This window comes from Panicum virgatum, chromosome 4N (assembly GCF_016808335.1).
Source record: "Panicum virgatum strain AP13 chromosome 4N, P.virgatum_v5, whole genome shotgun sequence".
Taxonomy (NCBI): Eukaryota; Viridiplantae; Streptophyta; class Magnoliopsida; order Poales; family Poaceae; genus Panicum; species Panicum virgatum.
Window position 1 is genome coordinate 18,325,980 of NC_053148.1, and position 14,019 is coordinate 18,339,998.

At 44.1% G+C, this 14,019-nt stretch overlaps 1 non-coding gene across 1 annotated transcript; it reads left to right on the forward strand.

Annotated features, from left to right (window-relative positions):
* The first annotated feature begins 11,819 nt into the window (after nt 1–11,819).
* LOC120671651 lies at nt 11,820–11,926 on the forward strand. Its single transcript, XR_005673751.1, has one exon. It is a non-coding gene; the product is annotated as a small nucleolar RNA R71 (small nucleolar RNA).
* The last annotated feature ends 2,093 nt before the right edge of the window (nt 11,927–14,019 follow it).

A 14,019-nucleotide genomic window follows, 5' to 3' on the forward strand; every position in this document is an offset into this window, starting at 1 on the left:
TCATATAGTGGTTGGTGCTAGTTGTAACAATTTAATGCACCCATAAAGTGGTGCTAGCAGACATATACATTTAATGCATTGGTACGCATGTCTGTCATTGCTCATTAGCATCCAGACAGCCTTGTACATGCCAGTGCTACAATTCGATCCATCTTTACTTCATGCTTCATGATGCCTAGTACGGTTTATGCATCTTGATGCTACATTTTCAACCCAAATAGGATGAGGTGAAAAGCCAAGACAACTTCTTAAATTTTTACCTATTCTTATACTACATTATTGCTGTGATGGTATACTTGTGCGATTCTTCAATAAATGCTTCTTCTCGTCTAACTCTGAACTATTGTTATTCTCAATTATGCCTTTGTCTTTGTCAACAAAAAACTCATTGTGGCTCTCATGGAAGGTAACAGTGGTCTTTGCAGAATGATAGCAATTTGGATCTCAAGACGCAACAACACCTACGATCCAAGGAATCATTGACTTACATCATGATGACTTTTTCTTCCTCATTCTGATTGTGGTTTTGTATCACGGATGTTGGTTCACACATTATGGCATTTGAACGAGCAAACTAATCTAGTCCTGCAAAGGGTTGTTCATGGAACTATTATCGAAATTGTTTGGACCATTTTTCCTAGTGTCAATCCAATGTTCATTTGGGAATCTCAAAAAGAGAATTTCGAATGTATCCTCCTCTTTTTATTTTCTGCAATTGAAATATCCATATTGGATATTCTTTTTCAAAATTTCAACTTTTGTTTTTCTAGTCTTTTGTCGTATAATCCACCCCATAGGACTACTTTTCTCCCATCTTGCTTGCCCCTCCAGGTTTTTTCTTATAATGCTTCCGCCTTAGATTCAAAAGCCACAGGATTTATGTCATGCTACCAGTATCATGCTTGCATCCATTTCATATTTTTGGAAACCGTTCACATCTTCAGTGCCCTACAATTGAGTTATTGTGATGATCGCGATTCATGACATGTAATTCGCGCGTGCATTATGTGATCGTTTTGCACTGATCCAATATGAAAATGACAATGTGTCCTTTTTTATTATGTTGTCTTTGGTTGATTCCTATTCTGCATGCAAGCACTGTTATCTCCCACCAGACTTTCATCATTGCCTACAGTTGAGTTATTGTTTGCTTCCAAACTGTACAAACCATTATCAATGTCTGCTTGTTGTTGATGTCTGTTGGCATTTCTTAGTGTCGCCACTAGTTGTGGTTAGTTCCTAGCAACGGCGCCTCGAAGATGCCTTGTGGTATGTCTTAACATTTAAAGAAGGATCCGCAAGCACACGGATATACCGTTGTAGCACTTCACCTAGAAGTATTCAGGGTATCATTATTTATATTTTCCTAAGGGATGGCTAGGTTGTGTAAAGTGTATTTACTTAGTTGCATAACCATGACACATATGAGCAAGATGAAGACCACTGACTATACAGGGGTAAGTGATAAATAAAGGATAATCAGTGGTAAAGTGACACACACAGAACAGCCAAATCTCATGAATAAAGAATAAACAAGCAATCCTAAGGTTAGTGGGAGTATAGGCAAAGATTCCTAGTATACTATTCATGTTAGCAGATAAGTTACGTTAGCCACATTGCTTAGAACTACAGGTGCCGGGAAATTAGGGACATCGGGGAGAATGACCTGCACTGGAGAACATCCAGTCTCGTTTCATATTTGCATGAACTCCTACACCGTACCCGAACGTCGGGGAGTACGCTAACCGAGAAGCAGCTTCCCGGCGGACCGACAGGGCTGTAACCACCTGCGGTCTACCCCAGTCACACCGTGGAGCACCGTCATATCCGAAGGATGCCGCATACCCGAGCACCATGCCCGCATATGAGGTCACTACCCTAGCACCCCCGGGTCCCCCACCCTTCGGATGGACAGGTAAGATGCTAAGGCAAGCCCGAAAGCACAACGAACCGATATCCTTACCCAGACCATCTGGTCTAAGCATGCAACTAGAATAACTTGGTAAAGCACAGATCAAGGCTAAGCAAGCTACGAACATAGCAAGATAACCAAGAACGAACTTTGAATGAATAGCATAAAGAATTTCGGAATACAAAGCCATACCAGAGGCCGAGGATTGCTTGCCGAACCCGAGGACGACTGGATTCGCTAAAGAGATGAAATACTAGCCTAGCTCCACTACCCTAAGGAGTACAAGTCACAAGAGAGTGTAGAGAGAGAGGCTTCCAAGTGGTGTGTGTTGAGTGTGTGGAGGGAGGCCCCTTTTATAGCCCCTTGAGGTCGGTTCACGCCAAGTTTATACATTGAAACATTCATAACCGCCTTCAGGAGGATCAGATCAGACTTCCCGCCAAAATGCACCTGGACGGGAACCAGGGCAGGTTCGGCCGAACGGGCCGGTTGAACCCATGGTTCGGTCGAATCATGGGTTCAGCCGGCCGCACCTTGGCGCCCCTGGCCACCGTCTTTCTCCGTGTGTCTGCCCTGTGGGTCTTGATGTTGGTATGTCGGTGTCGGGGTCCAGTTGGTCGGTTTGGTCTGTCAGGTGGGTCTCTTTTGTATGAGTGACGCAGGACGCGATCTTCTGTGACTTCGTCTGCGTATTCTTTGTGTTTTCTTCTTATTCTGGACTTGTTCTCCTGAAATCATAAATTCTCGAAAACAACTGTGGAGCTAGGTTAGTGATACAAATATGCGATTAAGAGGTATAGTTTTCCTTCTTAAATGAGTATAGGTGACGGTCATATTTCACACTTAATGACCGTCAACAACACCCCCAAGCTAGCCTTTTGCTCGTCCCTGAGCAAAATAAGGCGCTCGTTGTTGATCAGGAGTTGCTACAATATTGAATTTCCAACTTATACTTAGGCACAACCAAATGCTTCTTACCTTGATTTTGAATAAGTTGGCCTTTTGTTCTTACCTCTTACCTTATTCCTGTGGAGCTTTTAGCTTTACCTCATCTTTGGCGGTTGAGAGTTAGAACGGTACCGTAGAGTGCTCATATTTCTTTCTCTTCTGCTCAACCGTCAATCCGGAGGTTTTGTAGGGTTTTTCAAAAGAAATTTATAAAGTTCCTCGGATGATCTCTCAGATCGCTCAATGTGTATGATTCCTTACCAAGGCTTTTTATTCTGCCTTTCTTCCTCAACCTATCTCTAATGACTGTTTTTGTGGAGCTATAGGTATGGAGGATTTGAAGGCATACCTGCTTCTCATATTTTACTAAGTCAAAGACCAGATCCAAAGGAGAAACAAGTCATAAACCTTGATCTAGATGTGCAAGTGTGTGGATATTTTTGGTGGATGGTGTATGAACTCCTTTGTATGCACCATCTCTCTCTTTTTCTTTCTTTTTGGATAAGGGGCTATCTTTTCTTCTTTCCTTTTTTTGACATGCCGAAGCATGTGTCATACCTTCTTTGGGTATGCATATTTTTTTATTATTTTTTTGACATGCCGAAGCATGTGGCATACCTTCTTTGGGTATGCATCTTTTATTTTCTTTTTGCATAGCCCCATATCTTTGATGTATTTTTGAGAGAGAGGTGTCATACATGGACATGGAGTTTTATTTTGTGGATGGATGGAATTTTGCTTACTTCTTAGTGTAGAAGCATAGCGTGTGGTGGAAATGTGTACGTGATCTTGATCATGGGAGTATGAAATGAATCTCACTAAGGGTCACACCAATTTGACAAAACTCAATGAGACAGCAAGCTGCATATGTGGAATGTTTTGCAATGAAAATCAACATATGGCTTTGGATAGGAATTTCATATCATCGAGGAACTTTTATTATTATTTTTGTGTTTTCAAAATTAAATACTCCGGATGTCAAGTATCACATAAGAAAAGATCATAGCAACTCTATTTAACCATATCATAGCTCACAACAACTTAGATTTAGATCATGCTTTTCGCTACCCACAAGTTTCAAGTTTAAGGTTTGAACATTTTTAAGCCACCAAACCCAAAACTAGGTAGAACATAAAGTTGTAACTAAGCATATGAAGGAAATTAATAGAGCAACTATTCATCATCACAACAAGGAAAAACTTACACCATACTTACTACACATATTAAAGGAAAATATTTTTGGTGTTTTCTAAGTTTTGCAAATTTTTATTTGTTTTTAGTTATGCAAATTTTTTATGGATTTTCTGATTTTACAAATTCTTATGGGTTTCATGCAAAGTTATGAAAGCAGTAAAGAGAAATGATACAAGTTATCTTCAGGCTTACTACGGCTGGTCGGGGTTGAAACCCGTCTAGCGGCAGTATGCCCTCCACTCCTCCTGTCGCTGTAACTGCGACTGCTCCATGTCGTGGAGTCTTTCGCCAGTGTAACGCTGCCATGCTTGGGTACTGTCGATGTGTTGGTTCAGCGTCTCTTGTATGTTGTCGCCCTGCACCCAAGCTCACCTAGCTGCTGGTTGATGGCACCGAAACCTCGGGATGAAGATGTCCGTCTTATGAGGTTCGGGGCTCCACCGGAGCTGGAACTGGTGGACCGGAGGCCTAGTGCCTGCCGTGTCCACTCCTCAGTGCTGGCACTGTGCCATGACGAACCACCGGCCTCATGCTGATATGAGTGATGTGGCTGCTGAGGCGGTGGTGTCGGCTCTGCTTCCCTTCTAGTCCTGCTTCTTGTCATCCTGCCAGGCAAACCAGAAGATCTATGCATACGACCCCCTTCTCATGGAACGAGAGGGATGGTTAGCGAATGGCAATTATACAAATGGAATTCTGCATTGGGCAACGGAATCTCATTTGTATAGCCCATGTAAAAGAAAATCAAAGAGTCATTCGGGCCTTTCTTAAGTGTGTGACCTTGGATCAAATAGTCCTCATCGATATACGCACGGTCGCCCTCAATGAAAGGAATAAAATTCCCCTCTAAGGCACCAATACATGTAGCGATATGAGTAATCAAAGAAGTGCACTCAATAGGACCCGTCATCTTAAAATTCAAAAACCATTGCTTAACCAAAGCTTGCGCGGGGGAGATTTTGATCTTGTTGACCATGGCATAAAGAATGAGAAACTCATCGTTGCGCACGGGTCGGACATCATCTCTTGGAAAGAGAGTGATGGTCAACCACTTGTGCATCAACTGAAGAGTTGGATTATGAATATCGCTGCACCGAGGTGCAAACTTGCCATGGACAACTTGACCCAAAATCCAGCCCCAAAACTCATGACAATTAAAACCTCGGCAAGCTTGGTCTAGAGAAATCGGCCAGCGTTTGTTGAAATCGAGGAGGCCGGCAAAGTTTTCCAAGAAAGCAATATTCTTTCCCGAAAAGTCGAAAATAAACCCTGTTTTCCACCTCCCGAAGAGTGAAAAGAAATTGGATGGTGAGGAGTCGAGAACCATACTCCTTAACTTGAATGAAGTTATCCCATCCAATTTCATGCCAAGTGTTAGAAAAGTCTTCGTACATACCTGTTTTGATGAGGAGGTCCGGATTGAATGCTCGGGTGTGGACGAAGCTTCTGTTCTTGAGGATGGCGTAGCCTTGTCGTTCACGATCATCTCGCAAGTCGAGGTACGGTGCATCTTCCGCATCAATCTCTATGACCTCGGCTTGCAGTTCGGCTTGCATCTTGTGACACCCTAGGTGTCTGCACAGTAGAACTGCATTTATTTTATGCATCATTTGTTTAAATTTCTTGAACATGGGTCTTATTTTAAAAATATAAGGTTAATTGTTTAAATATAATTTGATGCAAGGTCCTTCCTACAATTTAATTTGAATAGGATGGGCGAATGTTGCTTTTGTGGAGGGTTTCTTTGTAAAAATTCAGTGTAATCATTACATGGCAGGAAATTTTACTTTTCAGTCTAAAATTAATGTGAATTCGTTTTGGAAAAGACGAAAGTCCATAAAATTCAAAATCCTTTCTATGTTTTCAAAATAACTTTTCAACCTTTGGTCAAATCAATTTTTGCACAATATCAAAATTGTAGATCTTAAAAAGTTGAACAACTTTCATGTTGGGCACTTTTTCATTTGTTCCCTAGTTTAGGAGTTATTTTTGTTTTACAGTAGGACCCCTAAACTTTTCTGAATTTGCAAACAGGTCCAGCCTGTCGTCTTCCTCCTCTCTCTCTACTTCCTCTGCCGGCGGCGCAGAGCGGCGCCGCCGCCGCTCAGGAAGGCCGGGAGGCCACCTCCTGCTGCTCCACCGCCACACGCGGCACTCCCGCAACACCCTGGCCCCACTCCCACCCGCGCTGGAGCCCTCCTCCCCTCTCCACGCTGCCCCGGGCGTCTGCCCGGCCGCCACATCGCTGCCTCCGTGGCGAGCTCGGGGAAGAGCCCTGGCTCCCTTCCTCTCGTGCGCTTCAGCACCAGGGAAACCCCTGCATCCCAATCCCCTCATTCCCTCGCCAGTTCCCCGCACCGAACCTTCAGAACGCCACCACCGCCCGCCCGAATGCCGGCGAGCTTGAGCTCACCGTCGCCCCGCTCCTCCACGGCCGCTCCGCCCGCGCAGACCCCACCCCCAGCTCCACCTCGCTCTCGCGCAGCTCACCGGCCTCTCCTCGTCGCCTATCTTCCACCAGAGCCCCCTCGTCGTCGAGCTCCTCCGTACCGCCGCGCCGCCGCACGTCGACGAACCTCTTCCGGCCGCCTCCTCCTTGACCCAACCCCACTAGCAAGTAGCGCTTGACGCCCTCAAGCTCCCCAGCCCCTCCACCCTCGCCGCCGACGCCTAGAGCCGCCGGAATCGGCCGGTCAAGCCCCGCCTGGCCTTTGACTCCGGCCAAGGGCCATTTTGCAAGCCTCTTTTTCTTTCTAGGGACCTATCTTCAAGTTTTCAGTTCTTTTCTTTTTGTTTCTAGGCTGAACTTTGGAAATTCCTAGTAAATTCTAGAAAAATCCAAAAATTATGAAACCAGTGGCCATGGATTCTATGTTTAGAACTCTATCACTTTGTAAAAGGACTTTGCCTTGTCACTGCATATTTTTATGTGTATGTTAAATACTTTGTAAATGCTCTTTTATTTATAACTTGAGTTCCATAGCTATGCTGGATGTGTCTTTTGGTAGAGATACTCTACCTGTCATGTGTGTTCTTGTGTCAAAATATGAACTCTAGTACATGCATATAGTAAAAGCTATGACTTAGGTTTGGTTATATGCTGCTTATATTCATGATAATTATTTGAGCATGATTCTTTTGCTTTGTGAAGCTCTAATTTTTATGCTAGATCTCACTGCTCACATGTTAGCTATAGTAAACATTTGAGAGCTTAAAGCTCTGTTCATCTTAAGTTATAAATTTATGAATTCCTACATAGATCAAATCATATAAATAATTTCTTTTCATGATAAATGATGCAAATATTTCTGAGTGTTTATTTTGCGTAGCTCAGCTTGTCCAGGAAGTTTGAGCACAAGTTCATGTCTATAACGAAAATTAAAAATGAATCTTGATATGTTGCTGTCTGTTTTATTTATTTTCTCAGAATTAATTCTTTGCAGATAAAATCCTGAAAATTTACAGTAGCTTTGTTAGCTCTGTATAGATATCCTTTTAAATTTATAGCCTCTGATTTGCTCTAGTTTAGTCTGTAGAATTTAATCTTGTTCTAGGTGCTGTCTGAGTAAATGTTCTATTCTGAATAATTGGATGCATGAAATAGTATGAAATTTACAGGATAGATTTCTCTCTGTACTTCCTGTTTGAAATAATTTTTATTGAATTTAAATACTAGTTGTGTTCTGAGTTGCTTAATTCTTAGCAAACCATGATTTACATGCTATGTGAACCAACTAAAACTTACTTTGTGAAGATAGTCAAGTTGTCTTGTGAAGTTAATCATGTTGTTTTATGTAGTAAGAAATGTTAAATAACTACTCTATAAACAATTGCCCATATGCTAAGTTATGTTTGCTAGTTGTTAGACTGCAACTTTATCGCGAAGTGTGTATGATTGTAATACCGTTTCTTGCATCACATATAGATACGACTGTTCTAGCTGACGGGACGTACAAGTTGATTCCGGAGTCCGAAGGAGGTGATCAAGAAGCCCAGGTGAATGCCGCTGCACTGACTGAAGACCCGGACCAAAGTTCGGAAGAGCCCAAGGATGAATTAGCTTGTGACTATCGCGAAGGCAAGCCCCGGACATAAACCCAGTATTTCAAATTATGCAACTTATCGTTATTATTTACTTGTGCATTTAAGTTATTGGAATTGATTGAAAACCCTAGTTGCATAATTCTAGGTTCCTACTAATTGAACAGTAGATTTGAGTCCGAGTTAGATGGTATGCTAATAGGACCGGTAAAAGTCGAGTGATTGCCTGTCACTCGCGAGCTTATAGGAGTTGATTATTTACTTCCTGCAATCACTATAAGGATCATGGGCGGATTTGTTGAAGTCTGTCTGTGTTGATGAACTTGATAAGGCCGTAGTGTGTGGTAGCGGTGGTTAAGTGTTTGAACGTACTAGACACATGCCGTAAATATGGTACACGGTAAGCCAAGTAGCTGATCGGCCCGGTGAGTGGATATACCTTTCACTCTCTCTTAGAGATATGTTTTTATTTATGTTTATGTTGCGCAACACCACAGGTGCAGGGAGGAAGTTGGTGCCCTATAGTCGGGGAGAGTGACCCTATCCACAAGCCGGAATGAAAGGTCAACGGTTGTTTGGGAACGACCCGACGGTGTTCCAAACGTGTGTGTTAGGTTTACCTTCCAAGGTTGGAAATCCGATTTGAATCGTCCGTTTCTCACGGATATTGAGACTACTTGATCCCTTTGCCACACAGAGTAATAAGAGTAATGTTATTATGATCAATCTTGATGTTTGACTAAAGTTCTACCATGGTTGATTAGAATTAGTTGCTTACATAGAATGGTTAATCAACTAGAATATTGATAGCTAAAATGTGAAATTAAGGACCTACTCTTTGTTGCTTTTCAGCAAAAAGGAAAACCAGAGCCTTACAGAACCCTGCATAGTCTAGCTAAGTGGACTAAGTATATCCGTTGATGGTTAAGTCTTGCTGAGTATTAGTATACTCAACCTTGCTATTGAATCCTGTTTCAGGTATGAGTTTTGAGGACCAGACCGCTAGTCTGACTTGGCCCTGCTCTTTGCCCCCTGGCTGGTCCGTGGAATGGGATCCGTCCCCGGCCGGCAATCACCCCGACGAGTGATACCTTGCTTGGGCTAGCTTGGTATCCTTTTGCGATGTGTTGTAGCCGTCGTGTTTTCTTTCTGCTGCTTTAACTCTGAACTTTAAACTTATGTCTTGTATAACGTTTTACTAAGTTTGGACATGTAATAATACTTTGAACTTGTTATAATAACTACTATGCCTGTGTTGTAAAATATATGGTTGTAATATCTCTGGACTCGCCTTCGTGCGGGGTATACTTGTTCAATCCGAGATCCGGTGGTTGTATTGGGACGTTACCCGACAGACCAAGAATTGTTCCGTTTGAAGTGCGTTTGAGTCGGTGTTGCCTTTATGGTGATGGCCACCGCACTTGAGCCGGAATAATTCAGGTGGTTCTGCCACACATCTCTTCATATTGTTCTTCCTCTTCGCAGTCCATCGTACTTGGTGTAGGAGTAGGTTCGGGTGTATACGAGCTTGAGCCACCCCGCGAACGGGATGAACTTCCACCCGTCATCTTCTTGAATGCACCGGAAACCTTCCACCCTATGCCTTTCATGATGGAACAAAAATGAATGCAACTCGAAACGGGTTATGTTAGTGAACCAAATTGAATGTTCTTACCTGTGAGTTGCTCCTCCTTTCTTGCAGCAAAGAAATGAGAAGGAGAGGTTTCTTGAAATCAAATCTTGAGCAAAAATCCAATGAAAACCCGAGAGCATAGTTTGAGAGAGTTTGAGAGGGAGTGAGTGAATGAGAGTTGAGTGTGAGAGCTTAAAACTCACCCCTCGACCTCTATTTAAAGAGAGATTGGCCGGGCACCGTTGGGAGAAGCCAGGCACAACGGCTAGTGATCGTTGAAAAAAGCTAGGCCCACTAGCCATTGGCAGGGGGCCGGCCGACCCTAGGGTTCGGCTGAACCCTAGGTGGGCCACCCTACTGACAGCCAGGGCCCACTGCCCTTCTAACGGTCAAAAACTTTTAAAACTTTGGTGCCGGCCAAACTTTGCTTCGAAAAGATGTTCAAATTTATTTTTCAAGGGATTTTCATGCTCGGAAATATTTTTGGATTTTTGTGAAAAATAGAAAAGCGCTAGAAAAGTTTCTAGCATGCAATGATGTTTTGAAAATTCAAACATGCAGTGGGAAAAATCGAAAAAGGTCGAGAAAAGCAAAATGATGGAGGGTGAATATGAGATACGTACCGATTTACCTTTGGCAAGGGCTCGTCGTTTAGAGCCTGACGAGTGGGACCTTTCTCCTGTTGTGATTACCGCTGCTCAGCTTGTCCTTGAGAATTGGACGAGGACGAGCTTGTGACCTTACGCCACACCTTCTTTCCACGACTTTTCTTTGATCGTGTGGTCGTTGGTCCTGGTAGTGGGGATTCTGATGCATCCCAAATTGCCTACCCTTCGTCATCCTGTCAGTTCAGGATGCACTGCTCTTCCCTCTGTTTGAATTTGAAGAACATGTCCTCCTTCCCAACGCGGAAGCTTATTTCTCCTCTTCCCACGTCAATCCTTGCTCTAGCGGCCCTTAGGAATGGTCGCCCAAGGATGAGCTCGATTCCTAGGTCACCTTCTATGTCCATTACTACAAGGTCTACAAGGACAAAGGAGTCTCACACGCGGACCAAAACGTTCTTGGCTATCACTTTGGGATACTGGATTGTAGAGTCTGCGAGCTGCACACACATGTATTTTGGGGAGAGAGCAGGGCATAAGTGTTTCTCGTAAATTACCATGGGCATAATGTTGACACTGGCCCCCAAGGCGCAGAGTGCATGCTCATAGTATTGATCAAAGATTGAGCAGCTGATCATGGGGACCCCTGGATCTTCTTAAATTGCTACCACTAGGCCATCCCAAGTGTCATTTCTTGGGGGATTGTACCTGCCTGCATGGTTAGTCCGAGAAGTCTGTCGGGGAGGGTTGCCCCACCCGGTAGACACCATATTTGCAGTTTCAACGGGAGATTCGGGTTGCCCCGGGATCTTCCCGTTCTCAAAGACAGGAGCATCAGTAGCTAATTGAGCCAGTTGAGTTTCTATCATTTTGTTGAAACTTAGTTGATTTTTATGAGCAGAAGAAAGAGTTTCAACTTTAGCATGTATACTTTCCAGAATTTTATCGTTGGCAGCAAGCTTTTTTGTTTAAAGATTCGTTTATTTTAGCTTGGCCAAAAACTATGTCTCTCAAGGAGGGTTGGTTCGAATTGAAATTTGAGTTAAAGTTGTTACCTTCTCCTTGGAATGGTGGGCGTGGACGGAACCCGGTGTTGTTGTTGTTGATGTAGGCTGCGTCTTCTCGGGTCTCGGGGCAGTCATTCCTTGAGTGTCCACCATCACCACAAACCTCGCACGTAAAGTACGAGTTTGTAGCATGGATGGGAACATGCATCTGTGGCCGGTTACCTTCATCAAATTTCTTCAGTAGGAGGTCCAGCTTAGCGGCGAGCATATCCATCTCCTTGACGGTATGCATTCCACCTTTCGTTCTGGGCTGGGAACACTCCTCGTTCCAACCCTGGTTGGAGACCATCTTCTCGATTAAGGCTGTGGCCTTGGTGATGGTGAGATCGAGATAGGCTCCTCCTGTAGCAGCATCAAGGTGGGCTCTGGATGTTATCGTTAGCCCATTGTAGAAGCTTTGGAGCACGAGCCACTCGTCCATCCCATGATGAGGACAGGCGAGTATGTACTCTTGCTACCTTTCCCAAGCTTCTGGGATGGATTCCATCCCCGTCTGCTGGAAACTTGAAATTCTTCCACGCAGGGCATTGGTTTTGCCCAACGGGAAGAACTTAGCAAGGAACGCCGTGGAACACTTGTCCCACATGCTAACGGCTTCCTTGTTCTGATAAAACCATTGTTTCACCTTCCCCAGGAGGGAGAAAGGAAACAGATGGAGCCTAATGGCGTCAGCCGTAAAGCCCCATATGGTTACGGTCTTGCAGAGCTCCAGAAAACTCTGGAGATGGGCGTTAGCGTCCTCATTCGGCTTGCCACAGAATGGGCTAGCCTGCACCATATTTATGAGGCTGGACTTCAGCTCAAAGTTCACGTCCTCAACATCAACGTTGGGTCCAGTTGCCACATTGGCAGCTGAGGGGATGGAGAAGTCGCGGAGAGTCTTCTCAGCCATGAGTTCAGTTGATGGTGTTTGGAAAGCTGATTTGCTTGTCGATTGCGAGATCGGAGGAGGAACGATGCGAGGTCGGACCCTTCTCATGAGCCTCTCGGGATTTTCAACAAAATTTGTCGGCAAGGAGAAACCAGACATACACTACCCTGTTTTCATCCAATCAGGAGAAAACAAAAAGATAAACATATTAGCCTGTATAAGCAGTAGCTACCTCTTACTTATATTGCCGTGTCTATGTACTTTAGTAAATAACTTTACACCAAGTGCCATCCCCGGCAACGGCGCCAGAAAGCTTGTTGGCATTTCTTAGCATCGCCACTAGGAGTGGTTAGTTCCTAGCAACGGCGCCTCAAAGATGCCATGTGGTATGTCTTAATGTTTACAGAAGGATCCGCAAGCGCACAGATATACCGTTGTAGCAATTCACCCGGAAGTATTCAGGGTATCATTATTTATATTTTCCCAAGGGATGGCTAGGTTGTGTAAAGTGTATTTACTGAGTTGCATAAGCATGACACGTATGAGCAAGATGAAGACCACTGACTATATAGGGATAAGTGATAAATAAAGGATAATCAGGGGTAAAATGACACACACAGAACAGCCAACTCTCATGAATAAAGAATAAACAAGCAATCCTAAGGTTAGTAGGAGCATAGGCAAAGATTGCTAGTATACTATTCATGTTAGCAGATAAGTTACGTTAGCCACATTGCTTAGAACTACAGGTGCTGGGAAATTAGGGACATCGGGGAGAATGACCCGCACTGGAGAACATCCAGTCCCGTTTCATCTTTGCATGAACTCCTACACCGTACCCGAACGTCGGGGAGTACGCTAACCGAGAAGCAGCTTCCTGGCGGACCGACAGGGCTGTCACCACCTGCGGTCTACCCCAGTCACACCGTGGAGCACTGTTGGCGCCTACCAACGTCACTTAGCGATGACGCTCGCAGATGCCAATTTGGGATTGCAGTATTTCATGAACCACGAATAGATCTGCAAGCGCATGGAATACCGCTGTAGCATTTTACCCGGGAGTATACCGGGGTGTCATTTATATTTTCGCAGGGAAGGCGATGAGTGAGAGAATATATAGATTAGTTGGTGAGCTCTATCTAGATTGGATATTCTCATGCATAAATAGGGGTAAGATAATAACATGGTAGGAGGTAGTGTGACACACACACACAAACTACTCTCTTGGATAAAAGAATAAATGTTACTTTAGGCCGGGAGGAAGGTAAAAGTCAGAGCTCGAGTCAGCTGTGATAGGCTAGCTATATCTACACTTTCTCATTAGTTAGCTCATCAGAGATTAAACTACACAACAGGGAGATCGCTATCGAAGTAACGGGAGGAGCCCGTACACCCCGTCGACTTTATGTACCTCCTACCCCCCATACCGAACGTGGAGGATTACTAAAAGGCACGGACAAGGCTGTCACCACCTGCCGGCTACCTCTACAAACCATGGGTATAGTTGACATTCAGCAACTCTTAGCTAATCTAGACACCATGTCTACACTAGGAAGGGATACTCTAGTGTCCCGCGCGGAGCCCCCACCCTCCGGATGGACAGACATCACACTAGAGCAATCATACGAATACTGGAGTAGTTGATATAGTTATAAGAACAAAAGACTAACCATCTCCAGCACAGGATGATCATGCAATGCAAGCATTGAATAATAACGCAACCATGACAAGAAGCATATACTCGATAA